This window comes from Saimiri boliviensis, chromosome 3, assembly GCF_048565385.1.
Source record: "Saimiri boliviensis isolate mSaiBol1 chromosome 3, mSaiBol1.pri, whole genome shotgun sequence".
Lineage (NCBI taxonomy): Eukaryota > Metazoa > Chordata > Mammalia > Primates > Cebidae > Saimiri > Saimiri boliviensis.
Genome location: NC_133451.1, coordinates 12,819,312 through 12,843,134, shown reverse-complemented (window position 1 = coordinate 12,843,134; position 23,823 = coordinate 12,819,312). Strand labels below are relative to the sequence as shown.

The following is a 23,823-nucleotide window of genomic DNA, read 5'->3' as shown; positions in this document are numbered from 1 at the left end:
AACAAAGTGGTTAAATTAGATCATGTTTAAGTTTTCTTCAGTGGTGACACTTAAAGTTGGGAAATATTGTCTTCTGGGTTTTGAGCATGTCAACTCCACTTCACTCTCTGCCCTTCCCTCTCTGCCCTTCTTATTCTGTGCATTTGAGAGTTTATGGTTCTGAGTGGTGACTGTGAAGTAGAGGATAATGAGTTAAAAGAAGGCAGCAAACCACACTGCCATGTGTGTACCTATGCAACAATCTTGCATGTTCTTCACATGTACCCCAAAACCTAAAATGCAATTAAAAAAAATACGCTTCCACTGAGAAGTTTGGTTTAAAACTGCTTTCATGGTCACTATCTTGCTTCTTTCTTACAACAGTCCTTTGAAGGTATTAATTTTCCCATTTCTAAACATCAAGAAATGGGAAAATGATGGAGCTTACCCAAAGTTACTCAGCTAATGAGTGACAAATTCAGACCTGAAGTCAGGTGTTTGGCTTGTAGTTAGTACCTTACTGTATAATAGCTCAGCACACAGGACCCCACATCACACCAGTCTCCCCTGCTTCTCCAGTGCTGGGAGAGCCCTGACTTAATGTTTATTCAAAGGAGATAAAAGGATGCAGATTAATGGTTTACTTGGGACACATCTATCTTTGTTGATTTATAATTAAATCTGGTATAAGGCAAAAACATCTAAAAAACAAAGTTGTCCTACAGACAATGCATTATCTTGAGAAAGAGTGAAAGGTTCATCATAGGCAATAGTTAAGCATAGGATAAATAAACTCCTGATGGGACTGAAGGAATCAAGACTTTGGAGAACAATTAACCTTCAGTCTCCAGTGAGGTGTTATTTGCACTAAGGCAATTTAAGCTTGTGTGGAGGGTTGTTTTTTTTTCTGACAGGAATAAATAAATCCATATGACAGCAATGATAAATTGGAATTTGAAATTATAGACACAACACCATTTAAATTAGCACCCAAAAAACTAAAATTCTTGGGTATGAAAGTAACAAAATATGCACAAGATATATATAAAGAAAACTGTAAAATTCTGACAGAAGGAATCATAGACATATATAACTGGAAAGATAATCCATGGTCATGGATAGAAGGACTCAATATTGTTCAGATGTCAATTCTTCTCAACTTGGCCAACAAATTCAACACAGTCCTAATAAAAATTTCATCAAATTATTTTGTGGATATTGAGAAACTGATTTTAAACTATATGGAAAGGCAAAAGATTCAGAATAGCCCACAATACACTGAAGAAGAACAAAGTCAGAGGACTGGCACTACCCAACTTTAAGACTTACTTTATAAACCTACAGCAATCAAGACATTAGTGTTTTGGGAAAAGAATTCACAAACAGGTGAATGAAACAGAATGGATAGCCGAGAAATAGGCCCAAACAAATAGAGTCAACTGATCTTTGACAAAAGAGCAACAGTGATTCAATAAAAAAAAAAAGGTGATCTTTTCAACAAATGTTGCTGCAACAAGTGGACATCTACATGTAAAAATAAATACATAAATCACAGACCTTATACCTTTTACAGAAATTAACTCTAAATGAGTCATAGATCTAAAGAAAGTACAAAACTAAGAAGATAACAAAGAAAAATACTGAGGTGACCTCGAGTTTGGTGATGACTTTTTAGATACAACATGTGCAGCACAATCCATAAAAGAAAAAAATGAACAAATTGGACTTAATTAAAATTTAAAACTTCTGCTTTGCAAAAGATATTGTTAAGAGAATGGAAATATGAGCTACAGATTGAGAGAAAATATTTACAGAACACACATCTGATAAATGCCTTGTAGCTAAAAATATACAAAGAACCCTTAAATCTTAAGAATGAGAAAACAAACAACCTTTTTTTTTTTTTTTTTTTTTTTTTTTTGGAGATAGAGCCTCACTCTGTCACCCAGGCTGGAGTGCAGTAGCACTATCTTGGCTCACTGCAACCTCTACCTCCTGGGTTCAAGCAACTCTCTGCCTCAGCCTCCTGAGTAACCAGGATTACAAGGGGCCTGCCACCACACCCAGTTAATTTTTGTATTTTTTAGTAGAGATGGGGTTTCACCATCTTGGCCAGGCTGGTTTTGAACTCATAACCTTTGAACTACGCAATGTAAAGAATGGGTAAAAGATCTGAACAGACACATCACCAAATAATATGTACGAATAACAAATAAACAAACCTTTAGTAAGCATATTAGGGATTTACAAATTAAAACAGTAGGATCAACCATATAAGATCCTATTATACATTTATAAGAACAGCTAAAATTTAAAATATCAAATGCAATTAAGAATGTGGAGTAATATGAACTCTCATTTATTGCTATTTATTGCTGGTGGAAATGCAAAATGGTATAGACACTTTGGAAGACAATTTGGCAGTTTTTTACAAAACTAGAGATATTCTTTTACTATATAATCCAGAACTCATGTTTCCTGGGTATTTACCCAAATGATCTGAAAGCTTATGTCCACACAAAACCTTGTACATGAATGTGTATAGCAGCTTTATTTATAATTACCAAAAACTAGAAGCATGCAAGTTGTCTCCAATAGGCAAATGAATAAACAATGGTACATCCATGCAATGGAATATTATTCAGTGATAAAAGTAAATGAGCTATCAAGCCATGAAAAGACATGGAAGAACCTCAAAAGTATATTGTTAGGTAAAAGAAATGAGTCAGAAAAGGCTGTATGATTACAACTCTATTACATTCTGGAAAAGATAAAACTATACGGATAGCAGATAAATCAATGGTTGTTAGGAGTTTCAGAATTTAGGAGCAAGGAAGAAGTGGAGCACAGGGGAATTTTAGGGCAATGAAATTGTTCTGTATACTGTAATGGTGGATAGTTGAAAATATCCATTGGTCAAAGTCCATAGAACTGTACAACACAAAAAATTAACCTTTATGGAAACTACAGATTTCAGTTCATAATTATACCAATACTGGATCATCAGTTTTAAGAAGTGAACCACATTAATACAAAATGTTAATAGCTGTATACAGATGAGAGAAGAAGATAGTTAATGTGCTCTGGGATGATCTAGCTACAACTATATGGACACATGTTTTTGAAATCTTGACAGCTAGAAGCATGCCCCTGACATTTGAAAGCTGCCAACAATTCTTTTGTTTCTTCCAAGGAGGATCAGATTCCTCTATGAGGACATAGAGAGGCGTTGTTTAGGGAAAAACACTTACAGGGCATTTTAATTAGACAGATGCAAAGAGCCCCTTTTGAAACAGAGAGACTTCAAACAATAACAGTTCAGTCACGCCTGTAAGATCTGTTTCTGGGTGGCCAGCCCAGCCCAGGATTCAGAGGGAATCCTGGTTATTCTCTCTTAAGTTCTCCAGAGAGCCAAGGGCCTGAATCTAGGGTAGGAAAATTGCACCTAGTTAGACCACTCTCTCTACAATTGCTGTTATTAGTCTGTTTTCACACTGCTGTGAAGAAATGCCTGAGACTGGGTAATTTATAAAGGAAAGAGGTTTAATTGACTCACCATTCCACATGGCTGGGTAGGCCTCAGGACACTTACAATCATGGCAAAGAAGAAGCAGGCACCTTCTTCACAGAGCAGCAGGATAAAGTGAGTGCAAGCAGGGGGAAATGCCAGATGCTTATAAAACCATCAGATCTCATGAGATTCACTCACTATCACAAGAAAAGCATGGAGAAACAGCCCCATGATCCAATTACCTCCACCTGGTCTTGCCCTTTGCACATGGGGACTATGGGGATCATAATTTCAGATGAGATTTTGCGTGGGGACACAGCCAAACCATACAGACACTATGCTGCGCATCACAATTGGGAGACAGGCAAGAGCTAAGGATGCTAGGAGCAACTGTATCTGGTAATACTTGCAGGCATTGTCAATTTCTTTCTCATTCCACAAGCCTTCAATAGTGTTTTATAAACCGCACTATAGAAAATTAAAGGACAGACCTGACTTGTGTTTAAGGGAAAGCAATATGAAGAAAATCACAGCTATGAGGAAAGTCAGGCTTGAGGAAGCCAGAAGCAACCTGAAAATAGACTGTTTATTATAATTTATATGTTGAAATCCTTACCCTCTGGGTGATGATAAAATCCTCTCTCTTTCTGCTATGTGAAGACAAGCCTCTGCAACCTGAAAAAAAAAAAAATAACCCTCACCATAACCTGACCATGCTGGCACCCTGATTTGAGACTTCCAGCCTCCAGAACTGTGAGAAATAAGTTTCTGTTGTTTATAAGTCCCCAATTTACCGTACTTTGCTATAGCAACCTATGTTTGATTAAGTGGCACAGATGATAAGGGATATGGGGGTTCTGAAGAGAGAGAGAATGCTTTGTGAGCTGGAAGAAAAAGAGTAGATCCTAGCCACACATTGAGTATGTGTAGGATTCATATGCTAGTGGAAGAAAGCACTTTCCTGGTAGGAACCAGGGGTGAGCAAATGTGTCAATTTCATAAAAAGTAAGCTCCATCTTTAAAGGCTATTTAAAGCATTTTTAAAGGTTATTTGATACTAGTCAGTTTGATAGCAAAGACATTGTCTCCTTGTGCACATTTTGGAACTAGTTTGCCAGCCAGAGAGGACCACATAGTCACACACACACATAAAAACACACGCACACACAAACTTTTACAATCTTATCCTGCGTAGGTCTTGCTGTGTAGATGCTGAAGGAATTCCAAAATATGCCTGGCTCACTCTGAAGTTATTTTTCCTTCTCAGGCTTGAAGACAAAATTGTGTTTTTGTATTTCTTTCAATCCAAGTCCTGTGGATCTGCTTAATAAGATTCAGACCCATTCTTTCTGTCTCAGGAACTGAAGAAAGAGAAGTCTCCGGAAGTTGGCCCTGCTTGAATTCTCAGCAGACTTCACAATAAAAAAGTTCAAACATTATGGCCTCCAGTCATTTTCTAAAACAAACAAAACCAAAGCCAGCCTGGGAGGCTCTTTCATGACTTACATGACTAAAATCCTCTCTCTCTCATTTTTTTCCTCCCTCCTCCGCATACTCTTCAAACGCAAGTGAGTCATGCGTACTCTTGGAACTTGATTGATGAGTCCCCGCATATCAGTGTGGAAATGTCAGTAAGCAAATTAAGCAAAAGTTCTGGCTGGGGAGATAAGTCGAGGTGGAAAGCTGCAGGAGCTGCCTGCTCAGGTCTGGTTTCCTCAGAGGAGGGAGAGCTGCTAGGAGTCCAGGACCAGAGATGAGGCAGTTGTCAAGGACGAAGCTTGTGGTCAAAGTCAGGACACAGAGAAGATGCGGGAAGCTGGAACAAAACCAAAGCCAAATCATCAACCCTCACATGAGGCAAACTGAGACTCAGTGGAGGAGGAGAATGCATGAGATGGGGCAGGCAGCCGTCCTGGGGTCTCATCTACCTAAGACGCTCGTCCTTGCAACCTTTGCCATGTGGTTCACCAGTACCACATACCCTCAACCTCCTCCTGAGCCTCCCCACCATGTCCTGGCCTTAACTGAGAACTGGCTCTTCCCTGATAACCTGATTCCTTTGCAGTCCTCTCATGTGGAGACAGCCTGTTCTCAATCTGTCCGTCCATGTTCCTCAGAGTCGCTCTGAGCATGCTGGCCCCCACTGCCAGTCCCAGCTGTCTATGTCAAAGTTCTTCTCCCTCTTGAGGCTCAGGTCCTCCAACTACACTGACCTCTGCCCAACCATGGCTTTCCCTTACTGCCACCTAGCTAGTACTCACTTTCGTGATAACCTGATGATGACGGTGGTATCTGGTCTACAGTCTTCCCTTTATCCCATATCACCAGCCCAGGTGACATCATGGTCATCTACAGTGGCCAAGCTGCACCACTTCCAGACGTCTCAGGTGCCTAGCTTCTCATCTCCCCTCTGCATGCAGCACTCACCATTCATCATTCAACAAATAGTTACCAGCACCTACTACTCACTACGCTCTGGGCATGGTGCTGGGATGCCAAGGTGAACACAGCCCCTGCCCTCTAGAAGTGTATGGTCTAATGGGAGAGACAGTGACATAGGAGAGGGACATATAGGCTCTCAATCTGGAGGGAAGGATGTGGCAACAGGGCCCCTCTTTGCAGAAAGGCAGGATCTACAACGTTGAGATGGTTGATAATCTATCTGGGCTGTAACAGAATCCCATCAGCAGCTGGGGGTAGAACAAGAGGCATCTAATTCAAGTGGAAGGTAGGGGAAGGCTAGCACGAGCTATGTCATGTCTCATAAATCCTTCTGCATTAAGTTTTAAATGAGGAAAACCTGATTATCAGAAATCAAGGCAGAAGCTCAATCATAAACATGGGGCCTTACTCATCTTCACAGACAAGCATCCAGTGCTATGCCAGATCATGGCAGGAACTCACTAAGCATTTTTTCAACAGAACTCAACCATCATGAACATGATAAACATAAAAAGTATAGGGGCAGAAGCTACAGAGCAAGCCACAGGGTACAAAGCGGGCAGGCTGGATACCTAAGCACAACCAATGCTGGATCCCGCTTACCTTTGTGGATGGGGCTTCTATCATTCTCCATGATTGGGTTTTCAGGGTCCAGGCCTGGCTGTGAGTCCAAGTGGAAGGTGTGAGATGAGGAGCTGAATAGGCCTGGCACAACAGGGCTATCACAGGGTCAGCCTCACTAAAAAGTAACATGGGGCACTAAGAGGAACCCACAACAGAATCAACCTCATCTGCTTGGAAGCCTCTTCTACATCTTTTGTTGTAGGAAAATCACCCGGCTTCCTGGAATATGGGCCATTGAACTCTAGAGCAGGAATGCCCAACTTGGGTCCCCAGGAGAGTCCCTAGAACCATATGAGGCTTTAAAGACAACCCAGAGATCTATGGGACATTACTCTTATCCTTAAAATACTAACAGATGTTGAGGATACACAGGTGAACCAAAGTACTCTTATTTTTTACTGAAATTAGAATGAATTCAGTGAACTAACCCTGATATGGAGATCAGAAACTATGATTAGAGGTTATATGTGCATTTGATTAAATTTAGATGGGGAAGTGATTAAATATTTATTGTTAAGTGCAGTTTTCTAGATAAAAAAATCTTTCAAAACATGTTGTACTTCGCAAAGAGTTCATTTTAAAAGGCCTCTATGGTATAGAAAGGTTGGAAATCACTTGACAAGAAGCAAGAGACAGCTTGTATATTTCATCAGCTTATTACACGAGGCCAGAGGCATCTCATTCCCTGTCTGAGAAGATGCTGATAACTGGGTTGATCCTGGGCTCTTAGTCAGGGAACTATGCAGCCTGAGACATGGGGAAGCGGGCTTCCCAATCAACGATTTATGCTGCCTTTTCTGTACAAAGCACATCTGAGGGTCATTAAAGAGTTAATGAGGGGATTCTTGATACAGAAGTATCCAGTTGTATTTCTTGCCCATGGTTCTCTATATTATTTAGTAAAAAACACAGGTTTTAGATATTAAGAAGCCTAAATTTGAAACCCAGCTCTCACACTTATTGTGAACATGACTTTGGACAAACATATTAGTGAAGACATGTTGCTGTAAGTATCAAAAATGCTAAAGTAGTGGCTTAAAAAACTAGAGGGTTTTCTTATATAACAAGAACTTGGGTAACCTGGAGATGGAGCAGCTCTTGAAGAAACTCATCAAGGAACTGGGTTCCATTCAATTTCTATTCCACCATCTGAGGAAGTATGTAAGCATTCATCCTCTTTGTGGTATTATCTCTGTTACCCCTCCAGCCACTTCATTCACAGTCCAGGTTAGGAAGAAGAAAGATAAAGGGCAGAAAGCATGAATCAACTGAATCTGTCTCTCTTTTTTTATCAGAAAAGTTTTTGCTTACTTGGAAACCTCATTCAGAAGATTTGTGCATGTGTATATTCATTAGCATATTGCAGGGATGGTCTGGACAAAAACCAATTGACAGAGAATTGATATTTAAAGAAAGCGTTAATCAAGGAGGGTATATATAGCTTTTCTTCAAATAGAAACAAGTGCTCTGAAATTTAAAAGTAACAAATCCTACTGAAACCCATCAAATACATTTAAATTATTAGTTAAATGTAGTTAAATATGATTATTAATAAATTCATTAAAATGTTTTTGTTATAAATATAGTTAACAATATATTTGAATGGGCTAACAATGAGAAAGAAAGAGAGGAGAGAGAAGGTCAGAGATGGAAGGAAAGAAAAAAGAAAGGAATAAAGGGAAAAGGCTAGAAAAAAAATCTCGTAACTTTTAAAGGTTAAAAAATCTGGAGACAACAGATGCTGGAGAAAATGTGGAGAAACAGGAACACTTTTACACTGTTGGTGAGAGTGCAAATTAGTGCAAACCATTGTGGAAGACAGTGTGGTGATTCCTCAAGGACCTAGAAATAGAAATACCATTTGACCCAGCAATCCCACTACCAGATATATACACAAAGAATTACAAATTGTTCTATTATAAAGACACATGAATACGTATGTTCCCTGTGGCACAGTTTACAATAGCAAAGACCTGGAACCAACCCAATGTCTATCAACAATAGACTGGATAAAGAAAATGTGGCACATATACACCATGAAATACTATGTGGCCATAAAAAACGACGAGTTCGTGTCCTTCTTAGGGACATGGATGAATCTGGAAACCATCATTCTCAGCAAACTGACACAAGAACAAAAAATCAAACACTGCATGGTATTGCTCATAGGCGGGTGTTGAACAATTAGAACACGTGGACACAGGGAGGGAAGCATCACACACTGGGATCAGTTGGGGGGGGCTAGGGGAGGGACAGTGAGGGGTGGGGAGTTGGGGAAGGATAACATGGGGAGAAATGCCAGATATAGGTGATGGGGGAGGAAGGCAGCAAACCACCTTGCCATGTATGTACCTATGCAACAATCCTGCATGATCTGCACATGTACCCCAGAACCTAAAGTACAATTTATAAAAAGTAAAAAATAAAAAAATTAAAATTGGTAAATAAAAGTAAAAGATAAGTATTAATTCTGTCTTTTGTATACAAGGTATAGAAACTTGGTGTAGAAACCTGAGGGTAGTCAATGGATTACTGAGGGATGTTCTCTTAACAGAAGTATTCCAGCTTAAAAAATAAAATAAAATAAAATAAAAAATAAAATTAGAAACTAACATTTTATGAACTTTAGTAAAATAATGGATCAAGAAATGACCATTAATGGCTACTATCATCACAAAAACAGAGTCCTTTAGACACAATGGAAAAATAAACCATCGTCTAAAGATTGAGGAATTATTGCTAAAAACTTCAATCTGAATCTATCAAGCTTCGAGATTTAACTACCAATTTTTGGGGAACAGAGTTGCAGAGGAACATGTTAAACAATGCCACAAGGATGCAATCAGCAAAATTCAGAGTATGGGAAAGACTACAGGCCAAATGAGTAGTTTTTTTTCAACAAGTAAGTTGCAAGGGGAAATTAAAAGAGAATAGAGGGGGAAGGAGAAGGGATTTTAAAAGACTGGAGCCACATCCAGCAACTGCAATATATAAAACTTATTTGGCTACTGATTTTAAAAACCTATTAAAAATATAAAATAATTGGGAAAATTTCAACATTGACTTAGTATTTCTTTATTATTCTAAGTAATTATTTTTAATTATTTAGATATAAAGATAGTATTATCATTATATTTCCATGAAGAGTACTTACCTATAAAATACCTGGCAAAATTTGTATCGATTAAATTATATAATGTTTGGAATTTGCTCCTAAATAATCCAGGGGGAAGGAGGAAGTGGATGAAGACTCAGATATTATAATATTGGTCCAAAGTTGGTAATTGTTGGAAATGGATTACGAGTACATGAGAATTTATTATTACTATTTTCTCTACTCTTTCATATGTTTGAAATTTTCCATAATAATTTTTCAAAAACTAACCAATCACAGAATGAACAGCATTAGACAAAAGTACCACTGACTTTGGCACAAAGTGAAGAAGAAACCATTTCAAGCCCATGGTTTTCTTCATGGAACTGACTACAGTTTCTTCCCAGTGTCCTAATGAGCAGGGCTCAGAGCTGGCATCAGAACCAGAGGGCCCTTTTGCTGAAAAGTTAAAGTAAAACAAAATGTAGAAGTTCCATTCTGGTCCTTGTATCATCTTCACACAATTCTGAGTTAAAAAATAAAAAAAGAAATCTTCTCAAATTTCATTATAAAGTCCTAAACTATATGATACTACTCCACCACAAAAATCAATGTATGATTGCCACAAATGATCAAAAACAGGTAAACAGCCACTGGATAGAGTATTTTGGTTTAGCAAAGCTTATTTCTTTTCTGAGTATGCTCCCAGTTATATGTTCACATATATTTCCACATAATTATGAGGTTTTTTAAGAAAAGAAAATGTGACTACGGAGAAGTAAGGTAATTTGAAATTCATCCCAAATTAAATGTTTGTTCACTCCAGCAACAAATATCTGAGTGTCTACACTCTGCTGGGAATTGTCTTGGGTTTACAGAGGTAGTGCTGAGGACAAACAAAAGCTACAGCTTTTGCCTGATGGAGCTCACAGCATGGGGAGACCTAGGGAAACATAACATAGATTGTAAACACTCATGAATACCTGTAAATTACAGCCTAGATCCATAGCAGCATTATTCACAATAGCCAAAATGCAGAAGCAATCCAAGTTTTTATCTACAGATGAAAGGACAAAGAAAATGTGGTATAACGTATATGGAATGTGTATAACGTACAATGAAATATTATTTTGCCTTAAAAGAGAAGTACATTATGACATATGCTACAACATGGATGAACTTTGAATACATTATGCCAAATGAAATAAGTCAGTCACAAAAGGACAGACACTGTATGATTCCACTTACATCAAGTGTTTAGAGTACTCAAGCTCATCAAGACAGAAGCTCAAATGGTCATGACCAGGGGCTGGGGATGAATGGTAACATTGTTTAGTAAATACAGAGTTTTGGTTTTACAAGACCCCAGCATCCCATAGGTATGAATGGTGGTGGTGATAGTGGCACAATCATGTGAATGTACTTAATGTCACTGCACTGTACACTTAAAAACAGCTAAGATGGTAAATTTCAGGCTATATGTGTTTTACCATGTAACATTTAATTTTACCACAATTAAAATGTTTTAAAAATTACAGCTTGGCTGGGTGCGGTGGCTCATACCTCCCAGCACTTTGGGAGGCTGAGGAGGGCGATCACCTGAGGTCAGGAGTTTGAGACCAGCCTGACAAGCATGGGTAAGCCCCATCTCTACTAACAATACCAAATTAGCTGGGCATGGTGGTGCCTGCCTGTAATCCCAGCTATTTAGGAGGCTGAGGCAGAAGAATCACTTGAACCCAGGAGGCAGAGGTTGCGGTGAGCTGAGATTGCACCACTGCACTCCAGCCTCAGCGATGAGTGAAATTCCATCTCAGATAAATAAATAAATAAATAAATAAAACTTAAGGCAAATGCCACCCAGAAGAAGCAGATAGCTATTTTAGTAGACACTGTTTCCTTCCTCTAAGCATCCATTCCCCACTCTCTCCTTCCTAATATTACCCAGATTTTATTTAGAAGTCCTTCCTCTCCACCTTATCATGTAACTCAGGAGACACTAATACTTTTCCACCTCTACTGGTGGATTCTGATTAGTCTAAGTCAACCACACCATGACATTTCCCTGGCAATTTACGAGTCTGGGGATAGGTTTGGTACATAAACTATGTTGGTCCAATTACACTGAAGTAAAGCATTTATATTCCATGGTTGAAAAAGATGGAAACAAGGGCACATATTGGCTCCACTACTGCTAGCAGCCATATTGTGAGCATGAGGATTACCTGCTTTAGGCTGAAAGTAAGGTAGGGAACAAATCACGGAAAAACCCAAAGAACTTTGTTATAGAAACAATTCAGTGACATTGCTGAGCCACTGAAACAACCAACTCAATGGCTCTTCTACCCATGGGTTCACTGGTATGTCAGACAGTGCATATTCTTATGTAAGCCAGTTTCGGTTGGGTTTCTGATCACTCAGTCCACATCATCCTGTGTTAAGTAATAAAGCCAAAAAGGCAATGAATAAGAGTAACTAGCCTAGTTGGACAAATAGCATCTAGGCTGAGGCAACAGTATGTAGAAAGGCTCTGTGGCAAAAAGGATGTGGAGTTCTAACCAGGAGTTCCAGAAAGTGAAAGAGTTCCAGCCTGGCAGAAGCCTGGAGCGAGGGGCTGCAGATGAACTATCATACAAGATGAGGTTGAGAGACAGAGGGGAGCCAGACCCCTCCATGTGGGTCCTCTTATATTTTGGTCTTAATCCTAATGAGAGTCAGAAGCCATTGGAGTGTTTGATGATGTCATGATTAAAGGACCAGATTTGCTTTTCAATAGATGCTGTAATGTGGAGAACTGATGGGAGAAAGGACGAGGTCGGGGCAAAGAAACAAATATTGCAGGCCAAAGATGGCAGCATCTTAGGCTAGGATCGAGGTTGGGGGGCTGAGGAAAGCGACTGTGAGCTTTCTGAAAGGCAGGTTCAATGACTTCAGTGCTGAATCAAATATATGTGTGGAACAAGCGGATGTAAGACAGAGGGAGATGTCAGGGATGACTTCTAAGTATCTGGATATAACAGAATGAATGAGGAGCCTTTTAGTACAGAAGAAAGAGTTTTAACTGCAAATAAAGATATAACTAATCCTAACTTAAAATTGATTTAAGTAGTACTCTTAATCATAATTAATAGGTATAGCAATAGTAACCATTTGCTAAGCATTTATTAGAGGACAGAATCTACATAATGCACTGTACTTTATCATAATCCTCGTGGCCGACTTTGTTTTCCAAGGAGGATCCAACAACATCTCTCATCTCATGTGCTCTCCTGCAATGTGACCTTGCCCTAGTCACATCAGGGAGTAATGTCTACATCCCAGCTCTTAAATCAAAGAAGGCCGGTGACTGTTTCTATCAATGGAAGATGCCAGTTTCATCTATAAAATGGAGATTAAAAATGAGAAAGAAAAAATAAAATTAAAAGAGAAAAATAGAATTTGGCTGAACACAGCAGCTCACACCTGTAATCCCAGCATTTCGGGAGGCCAAGGCGGGTAGACTGAAGTTCTTTGAACTTGAGGCCAGAAGTTCAAGACCAGTATGAGCAACATGTGACCCTTGTCTCTACTTTTTAATGGTATATTTTGCTTTTCTATCTTCTATCTATCTCTTGCACTCCTTTCCATATAAGCTTATCTCTTACTTTTATTTTGGTCATTATTATGAATGCACTATATAGTCATGGTTAAAAATTAAAACTAAAGTTCTAAGGTAATTTCTCAGCTGTACTCCCCAAAAGTAATCCCTGTTAAAAGCTTGTGAGTCTTTTCAATTATATGTGTTTCTTTTATGATGGATATGTACTATGATTTACTTAGTCACTTTTCTGTTAATGATCATTAGCAACTGCCTTCTTAAAAAAAAAAAAAAAAAAATTAGCCAGGTGTGGTGGTGCATGTCTGTGTTCCCAGCTACTCAGGAGGCTGAGAAGAGAGGATCATTTAAGCCCAGGAGTTTGAGATTGCAGTGAGCTAAGATTGCTTCACTGCACTCTAGCATGGACTAGAGTGTCACCCACCTCAAAAAAAAAAAAAAAAAAAAAAAAAAAGAAGAAGGAAACGAGCTGTTTTTGAATTTATTGTAAAAGTTATATTTTTAAAGACTATGTTAGAAGTGTTGCTATTTGACTTCTAAGGTTAAGTCGTAGAAAGCCATACAGCTTCTGAAAAGTTTTTCTGGGACACTCATTCTGGAGAAAGCCAGACCATAAAAGTGGTCCAACTAAGGCAGGAGAGTAGGGTGTGGAGGCAGGAAACCTAAGGCCAATTCATGCTGACTTCCCAGAATTAAATCAAAAGAAAATCCCCAACTTTTCATGCACAGGTAACTAAAGGACCAGAGGCTACTTTCTTTGCAACCCTCCCACCCCCATCCCATCTTTTCTGCCTGGCAGATGAAAAATTGAAAGTACCTCTGATTTGTCCCCTCTCATAACCAATCATACTAATTGTGAGCCAAGTCTTTATTTGCATAGGGGTATAACTTTGGAACTTTATTTCAGCCTCTGATTGCTCACTTTCGGCAACCAATCCGACATTTGAAATAAATTTGTAACTTCACTTCAGCCTCTGACTGGTCACTTTCCATAACCAATCAGACTGATCACAGGCCACCACTTCATTTACATAGGATGTAGACCAAGTAACCAATAGGAAATTTCCAGAGTGTATTTAAACACCAAAAAAATTCTGTAACCAGGGCCCTTAAGCCACTTACTTAAGCCTCCTCCCAAACTCTGGAGTGTTTTTTCATTTCAATAAATCTATGCTTTTTTTCATTGCTTTATTTGTGCATTTTGTCCAGTTCTTTGTTCAAATGCCAAGTACCTGGATACCCTCCGACAGTAACACAACTACTTTGAGACCACCAACCTGGGACGGCCACATGGAGGCATTCTATTTGTCAGACACCACTGAACTTCCTGCCAACAGTCAGCATGGACTCACCAGCTAGGATGATGAAGCCACCTTGGAAATGCATCTTTCAACTCCTACCTCATGACTGCATCATTGCCATGAGAAGCAGAAACAAGTCATGTCCACTGAGCCTTATCCAAAAGAAAAAAATTGTGTGCAAAATAACTGATTGTTGTTGATCTTTTATGGCACTAAATTTGAGGGGTGGCCAATTGCACTTCCTGGCCATTGTATAGATAAAAAATAAATAAGACTGAAAGAAACTTGCTGAGGATCACAGAACCAGTAAGCACAGGAGCCAGAATTCTAGCTAAATCTGTCTGGTTCAGAGTCTGTGCTATTTCTTCAATCTCATGCTGCCACCTTTTTGGTCATGTCTCAAAATTAAATTGCTATTTCTATTCAAAACATCTTCAAACCCTAATCTCAAGTACATGCATTTTGAAAGTAATCTACTCTGCTCAAAAACAGCAACCCACCAGTTGAAGTAAGACACAGGCAATTGCTAGTGCTTAAAAAAGGGTTTTGGTGTGTGTGTGTGTGTGTGTGTTTTTCTGTCCCTCATCATTTTTTCCCAAGCAGTAGGGAATTGATAGAAAATTAAAACAGACAACTTCAATTTTCTTTCAAGAAAGATTTATGACCATTGTCTACAGAATTTCTAACCATAAAGTGAATCGTAAAACAAAATGTTTCAAAATAATATATTTAAAGCAACACAGTGCTATGCACAATTAATGTAAGACTGATCAGAAGTGATAGTTGCTGAGTAAAAGTAAACCCAGAGAAATATGAGCTATAGGGGTAACAGCATTTCATGAAACACTAATCTGTCAGTGAGGAGCACAAATCAAGGGAATAATCAGGCATATTAATGACTCTAGAGTAACTTTCTCTAACTCATCAGTCATCTTCAAGTGGAACTCTATCTCTTTGCCGCTGCCTTCTTCCAGGCCCTTAGGACTCCATCCTAATGTGCCTGCAGCCTCTCTGAGCTAGTCCTCCTACCCCCAGCCTCACCACTGCAACATTGCATCAACATCCCATATCCCAGCTTACCTTCACCCCTTTTGCAGGGACACACCCTCTGCCTGGAATGCCCCCTGCCTACCCACGACCAGGATAAAGCTTGCTCATGCTACACATTTTCATCCACATGCCAGCTCCTTAAAGCTGCCTCTCCTGGGTGTTTTCCAACCAGAGATGGGGTACTTTTCCTCTGAGTTCCCACAAAACAGCAAACTTAGCTCTGTAGGAGCTCTTCAGTCTACTTGCCAACAAACATTTACTTAGTGATACTGTGTACACATACTATGCCAGCCACGGGAGAGATGATAGAGAACTAGATAGACAATCCCTGCTTCAAGACACAGGTCTCAAATCGGTGCCTCTCAACCAGTGTAATTCTTCTCCCCAGGGAATATTTTTCCAAGTCTGGAAACATATTTTATTGTTACGCCTGGGAGGAGTGCTGCTGGCATCTAGTGGGTAGAGGTCAAAGATGCTGTGAAACTTTCTACAACTCACAGGACGGCCCCAACCACAAAGCATTGTCTGGTCCAAAATGTCAACTGTGTCAAGGTAGAGAAGGCCTACCATAAATAAGCAAATAAATAAATAAGGGACTGTTACAAGCCATGAAAAAATGAACAGGAGAATTTGTTAAAACACTGGAGTGAGAGAGGAGGGAGACTAAGAGAGACAGTGAGTAGAGATAGGAAAAATGACACCCTCACACAGCCAGTATGACTCTACAGTCTGTAAGGTCCACCACTTCACCTGTTATTACTCACAATAACACCTTGTGACACCGAATACCCACCGAGTGCTAAGCACTGGCCCAGAGACTCATTCTATTTGCCATTTTATTTAATTTACCTCTTGATGTAAATTTCTTGTTTCCCCAGGTTGAGGTTAACTTGATAACATGGCTTAGGTTTGTATTTCTTATAAAATGCCTAGCATAACCATGCACATGAATAAATGAATGAGAACGATCTTTCCAGAGCATGCATGAGAGATTCAAGAGCTGAGCACTTCAGCCTAAGGTGACTTCGTACAGTATATTAGTTTCCTGGGGCTACTGTGACGAAATATGCAAACTGGATGGCGGAAAACAACAGAAGTTATTCTCTCTTAGTCTGGAGAGCAAAAGTCCAAAATCAAGATGTCAGGAAGGTCATGCTCCTTTGGAAACTTGGGACAGAATCCTGACTTGCCTCTTCCAGCCTCTGGTTGGGGCCAGCAAGCCTTGGTGCTCCCTGACTTGCAACTCCATCACCACAATCTCCACCTCTGTTATCACACAGCATCCTCCTTGTGTGTCTCTTCTTTTTAAAAGGACACCAGCTGCTGGGTGCGGTGGCTCACGCCTATAATTCCAGCACTTTGGGAGGCCAAGGCAGGTGGATCACAAGGTCAAGAGATCGAGACCATCCTGGTCAACAAGGTGAAACCCCGTCTCTACTAAAAACACAAAAATTAGTTGGGCATGATGGTGCATGCTTGTAGTCCCAGCTACTCAGGAGGCTGAGGCAGGAGAACTGCTTGAACCCAGGAGGCGGAGGTTGCGGTGAGCCAAGATCGTGCCATTGCACTCTAGCCTGGGTAACAAGAGTGAAACTCCGTCTCAAAAAAATAATAATAATAAATAAATAAAATAATAAAAGGACACCAGCCATATTAGATTGCCCCCACCCTGCCAATGATCTTTTCTTAACCAGTAATATCTGCAAAGATCCTATTTCCAAATAACATCACATTCACAGATAACAGAGGTTAGGACCTCAGTGTATCTTTTTTGAGGATATAATTCAGCCTATACAAAGTTGAAGGGTCTGGATGGACCACTTCTAAGCCTCAAGCATTTCAGCTGCAAATGAAAGCCACACTAGCCAAGGCCCACCCAATAAAAGTGACTGTGGAGCACTTAGTAAAATTAGAGCCAGCTGCAGTGAAGAAGCAGTAGGATGAGCTTTGAGTTCTGTGGTCCTAACCCTCCAACTGACTGGGCCAGGTAGAGGCCACAATTCCCTTGCTGTCCTTCTGTCTGCTCTGGTTCCTTATTTGGAAAATCTAAAAATGTCAACAAATCCTTGCATTTTCCCAGGGCCTTGCAGCAACCAAGAAACATTTCACATATTACCAAAAGGGATCCATCCATTCACCAGTGAGGAGGCAAGACCAGGACTAATGCCCCGTCTCACAAAGGCTCAGCTTCCTCATCTGTCAGGTGTTAGTCGCAACACTCATCCTTACCTGCTAGTCTAGGATCCCATAAAGTAATATATGAAAAGTATCTGACACACAGTGGGAACTCAATCAATCTTTTGAAAATACTCAGTAATCTGCCTGGCATGAATGTAACTTAAATTTCCTCTTCTAAACTTACAGTTTCCTCTAATTTTTAGATTACTCAAGTCTCTATCCTGCATGTTCCTGCAGGGAAAAAAGGCCCTTCCTGAATATGTCTGGATTGTATTGGGTGATGTGGAATTTCTCATGTGTGTAGACTCCTGGTGGCAGCCTCTCACCTCCTATTCCAAATGCTTCCTCTCTGGTTTCTATCTGGGAACCTCATTTATGACCCTTCTGGCTAATTCCTGCTCTGTCTCAATATCGCTTTACCCTAAGCATGGACAGAGCCCTCTCCCCTTCTTTCCTCAAAGCACTCGAACACAATGCTTTTATGTGAGATAGATTTTGCTAAAAGCTTTAGGAACCAGAAAAAAAAATTACAGCATTAAATAGAAAAGAAATTCAGTCTCAGACATCGCTGCTGTTCATCAGTCAAGCCCTCCCAAGCCATCTCTCTCCTGGGGCACACACCTGCTCTTATATTGCTGAGACCTTTATTCTCTCAACAGATTCTCTCTCACACCACTGGCCTCCAACCACAATAACCAGGTTCCAATCATTATCCTCACCAAGCTCACTGGCAGCTATTCTCTAAGTTTTTAAGATTCCCAGGAAGAACCTAAAAGATTGTATTATTTATTATATAGGACAGTTTTAGATCCCCTAAAATGATCAGTCTCTTCATTCATTCCCAAGTAGGCCCAAAGGCCTTATCTTTTATGATCAAAGGTCCATTGAATAACAAAAAGCATGATTTCTGTCATTGCTTTCTTTGACCCTCAGGGGACAGAAATGACTGCAGCCTGATTCTCCCTTCACACCACCTATCAATTTCTCCATTGGGAAGTGAAGGCTAGGGAGGTTAGCTGACTGCCAAATAGCTGTTTAATTGAATAAACATAAAGCATCAACCTACCAGGAGCAAAGCTCAGGTCAGGTCAGTAGCTTACCTGATTCATAACCCAGGTGTGAATATTCAGCACCACTCCAGCTGTGTGTATGTGGAAATGCCTAAAGAACACTTCCCTCCTCAAATCAACTAAGCACTCCCAGCTCTGCTGTGTCAAGCACATGTCTCTGCCTGGTCTTCAGATGTCCATTCAAAGACAAACTCTCACCTTAAAGTCTCCCACCTTGAGCCTTATCCTGCTTTGGACTTTCTTTGAACAAACCTCACCACTCAATGCTGCATACTGTATTTACTAGAGTTCTCAGATGCTAGCAACCAAAACAGACACTGGCCACTTTACACAGAAAAGGAATGTATTAAAGGATATTAACAATTAATAGAATTTTAGGGAGGGCTAGAGAACCAGGGTTGGAGTGGTACAGCCAAGAGTTCTGCCCCCAACCAAAAAAGTAGACTCTTGAGAAAGTCTGAAGTTATGTGATGAAATGGAATAATGGGTGGAACCAATGGGAATGGGAACAAAACTAAAAGCCCGAGGACGGGTGTGATGGTCCAAGTAAGCGATGATTAAGGATCTGAACTAAGGCAGATGCTATTGAGATGGAGAGACATGGACAGACTGAAGAAACTGTGTGAAGGGCAGATTGGCAATATCTGCAGACTATTAAGATGTGAGTGAGGGAAAAGAGGCATTCATTCCAAGACCACTCCTAATGGCCAGCTGGGTAATGGGATGCATGATAGTGCCACAGACTCCAATAGGGAGTGCAGGTGGAGAAGCAGGGATGGGAATGAATGGCAGAGAGAGAGGATGAGACAACTGGAACATACAGAGGTGTAAATAACTGTGTTTGTCCATAAGCAAGTGGACTGCAGTGAAGGGGAGATACTGGGAAGAAAACACAGAAGGGAGTCTAAGAACTTGACTGTAGAAAATAAAAATTGTTCAAGGCCAAAACTGGGATGACCAACTCTTCCCAGTTGGCTAGGGATTTTCCTGGCTTTAAGACTAAAAGTCCCACATCACAGATAACTGTCATTCCAAGGCAAGTCAGAACCCCCTGTGTAGGGAGTAAGAAATAGCAAGAAAGAAAGAGTATCTGCCCAGGGTGATTGAAATTGATGGTTTCAAAACCACAGCTGAAACCCAGACTTTCTACCTCCTAGGTCATTGCACTTTCTTCACACTCTGCCAGTCAAGAGCTAAACTGAATGAATTCACTAGAAAGGTAAAGTATTAGGATTCAAATCCTAGAGTCCTGACCCACCAGGTATATGACCTCGAGCAAACTAGTTAGTCCCTCCGAGCCTTACTTTTCTTACCTAAAACAAACAAACAAACAAACAAACAAACAAAAAAAAACAGAAGTAATACTGGTATACTCCTTAATTTGAGGATAAAATTCAGAATCAAATAAAAACATAGAGGCAGTGAAAGATGGAGATTCTGCCAGCAGGCTGGCAGGAGGGAAAGAGCTGCAAACAAATGAGCCTCTGATGGTTTTGGAATCAAACCCCAAGTGTGCTGGATCTCCCACAGCCCAGCCCTCACACTGGTTTAAAAAGTTTAACCCTCACTAAAGTGTCCTCACCACTCCTTTGAAAAATACAGTTTCACTACTAAAGCTGTCTGGAGTAAAATATATTTCCTCCAGAAAATGCTGGTGAATTTATCACAACTGGGCTGTTCATCTGCTAAAAGGCAGAATGGCATTTATTGCCAATTGCTCACTTTATGGACGAAAAGAAACAGGGAGCCTAATAAGCTTGGTTAATTTTTTTCTTTTATGACTCCAGCAACTGCACTAAATATTCTGTCTGCTTTTCTTATGTAGTTTGGAAACTGCTCTAAGCCTCAGAACCGTTAGTAGGAGGGTTCCAGCAGAATCATGTGCTTGCTACTGTTTCAGAGGAGATCCTGGTAGAGAGGGCTTCGGAGAACTGACCCCAAGAGTCATCCCTGCTGGGGGTCTGCATAATCAATGACCAGTTCTACAAAATTGAGAATATAACTTTCAAAAATCCATCAGTAGATGGGCACATTATCAGTAATGATTTGGCTGAAATGATTTTGAAATCCCCTGGGATTTCACTGTGCTTTAAAGACACAGAAAGAATCAGAGTAGAGCTCTAAAGGGAAGGAATATCTATGGAGTTATACCCAGGTCTGAGTCCTGAGACTCTTTACTTGGTACCAACATCTGGGGCCATCCAGAAGGCCTATAAAGTGCTCACCCTCCACTATCCCACAACACTCACACAACCACCCTGATGTTTCCGCTCATTTCATTCATCAACTATTTAAGGAGTTCAAGAGCATCTGCTGTAGATCACACACTACTTTCTCTAGAGCATGATAATGTACAAAGAACACTGAAAGCCTAACATTTAATCCCAGCTCTAACATTTAAGTGATCTTCCAGGTCAATGTTGTCCAAAAGAACTTCCTGTGATGATGCCAATATTCTGACCTGCACTGTTCAATGTAGTAGTCACTAGACATAAATATTTGAAGTGTGACTGGGGTGAGACTGAAGAACTGAATTTTTAATTTTATGTAATTGAAATAAATGTAAATATAGAGAACCACATTCCAGTCTGGGCAACAGAGCAATACCCCATCTCTGCAAAAAAAAAAAAAAAAAAAAAAAAAAAAAAAATTTAATAGCTGGATGTGACATCACACATCTGTAGTCCCAGCTACCCGGGAGGCTGAGGCAGAAGGATTATGTGAACCCTGCTCATAGATCCATCTTCATTTGGCCCTGGAACCAGTGCTTCAAGTTCTGATATTAACTGGGGGTGTCAGGCAGCATAAGCATTCCATCAGCACTTGTCCTGAGGCTGCAGAAAAGCAATCCGTCTTTTAGAGAACTCTCCTGTTGGTGGCCAAGAATGTTCTGCATGAAGAAACCTATTAACTGCTTCATGTGAGAGAATATTTACAGGAAGTTAGAAAATGCTGACTTTAGCTAAGGAAAATGCCTCTCTGTGGAGTTTTATGGCTGATTAATGCCCTGGAATTTCATTGAGGGGATTTACAGATAAAGATTACTAACTGGCTGCACAGTGTATTTGTAAGTATGTTCTTACAAAGTGGAGGTTCTGCTCAAGGTGCGTCAGGGGGTTTCTAAGACACAAAAGAGAACTCTTTTAATAGAATTTCATAGAAAAACAAAACTATAATGCTCCAAGATTGTCAGCCACTGGCAGAAGTCTAAGACTCTCAGCTTCAGAAAAACCTTAAAGGTCATTGCATCTCCTGACACATTGATTTCAGCTTGAACAATTCCTGTCGGGCATCTCCCAGCATCCTGAAGCAGCTCTTTCATTTCATATTGATGTGTGATATTGTTAGAAAAGAGCTTTCAATGGTGAACAAAAATCTAGGGAAAGAATATGGTATCTTCGAAGTATTTTGGGCTCTGCCATTTTCAGCTCTGTGAGACATAAAATGAAGAGATAATAAAACAGTAGTGTAAGGCTGTTGGGAAGACTAAGCCAGATAGAGATGCAATGTGATCTGTTTCATAACATTTCCTTCCACCGGCTCTCCAGGGAGAGATCACTGGGAGTGAACTGATAATTAACTTCTAACAATGTCTCCCCATCACGGTAATACCAGTAGTTGTAGCAGTAGAAACAGTCACACAACTACTGTTATAACATTGTCTTTATTAATACTATTCCTAACATCTCTTCCACAGACTCATAAATATATGAATATGGGCCACATTGCTTCACCAGGTTCAGTAACCTTAGTTCCTTTCACATCTCTCATCTGTTAGATTTCAGGTGTCTCATGGTCTTAATGATTCAACAGAAATAGAGCAACATGCCAGTGAGTGGCTGGCCCTGAGAACAGCAATGTCAATGACATCTAGAACTTGCCCATGATTCCAGCCTTACTTCCCATGCTGGCGATCATGATGTTGATGGTGATGGTGGTGATACTGCGAATTAGCAGTCATAATATTGATTGTCAAGGGTAACCATGGGTCAGGCCCTATGTTAACTGCTTAGCATAGATTTGCTTTTAATATTCATAACAGTATCATGAGGTATGTTTTGTTATTATAATCTATATTTGACAGCTAAAACTGAGACAGACAAGTAACTATCTTATCTAAAAACATTTGGGCAAGCTGAAAATAATCTGGGCAAACCCGTCTCAAACTGTACTCTTTCCCACTGTGTAGTGAAAGTGTTAAGAGTGCAAGCTCAGAAGACAGTCAGGAGTGACTCCCTTCCCAAAGGCAGAGAGACAGACAAGAGATTATTACATAGTAACAGCAGCAGGGACAGCAAAGGGACCTTGACCGGAAAGTCAGGAGAGGAACTGATGAATGGAAATACTTCTGGAAGATAGGATTTATAAGATTTGGTGTTTGATTGCATGTGAGATGATGGAACCTTTTTAAAGGGGGCGAATGAGGGAAGGATAGCAAGACCAGAGACCATCAGGGATGACAATAAGTTTTCCTCAAACTTGTAAAATGCTAGAAAATCAAGTCATTGGACAAGAAAACACAAATGCTTTTAAAAAGAAAAAAGTTATCTTAAAAAAAATAAATTTGACGTTTGAGATTATCAGAATAAACAGCTTGTGAGAAGATTCTTCCCAGTGACCTGGTTTTTGAGACAGAGTCTTGCTCTATAGCCAAGCTGGAGTGCAGTGGCATAATCTCGGCTCACTGCAACCTCCGCCTCCTGGGTTCAAGCGATTCTTCCACCTCAGCCTCCCAAGTAGCTGGGACCACAGGCACGTGCCACCATGCCTGGCTATTTTTTGTATTTTTAGTAGAGACGGGGTTTCACCATGTCGGCCAGGATGGTCTCGATCTCCTGACCTCGTGATCCACCCGCCTCGGCCGAGAACTGGTTCTTGAACTCCAACATCTTTAGCCCATTTTCACCTGACTCCTTTCCCACTGCCCTTTAAACATGCTTATTTTCGGATAAATCTGAAGCCTCTTCTAGTGGTCCAGA

At 40.2% G+C, this 23,823-nt stretch overlaps 1 pseudogene; it reads right to left on the bottom strand.

Moving 5' to 3' along the window:
* LOC141583975 (splicing factor C9orf78 pseudogene) overlaps positions 1-23,823 on the bottom strand; it is a 358,102-nt pseudogene that overhangs the window by 82,092 nt on the left and 252,187 nt on the right.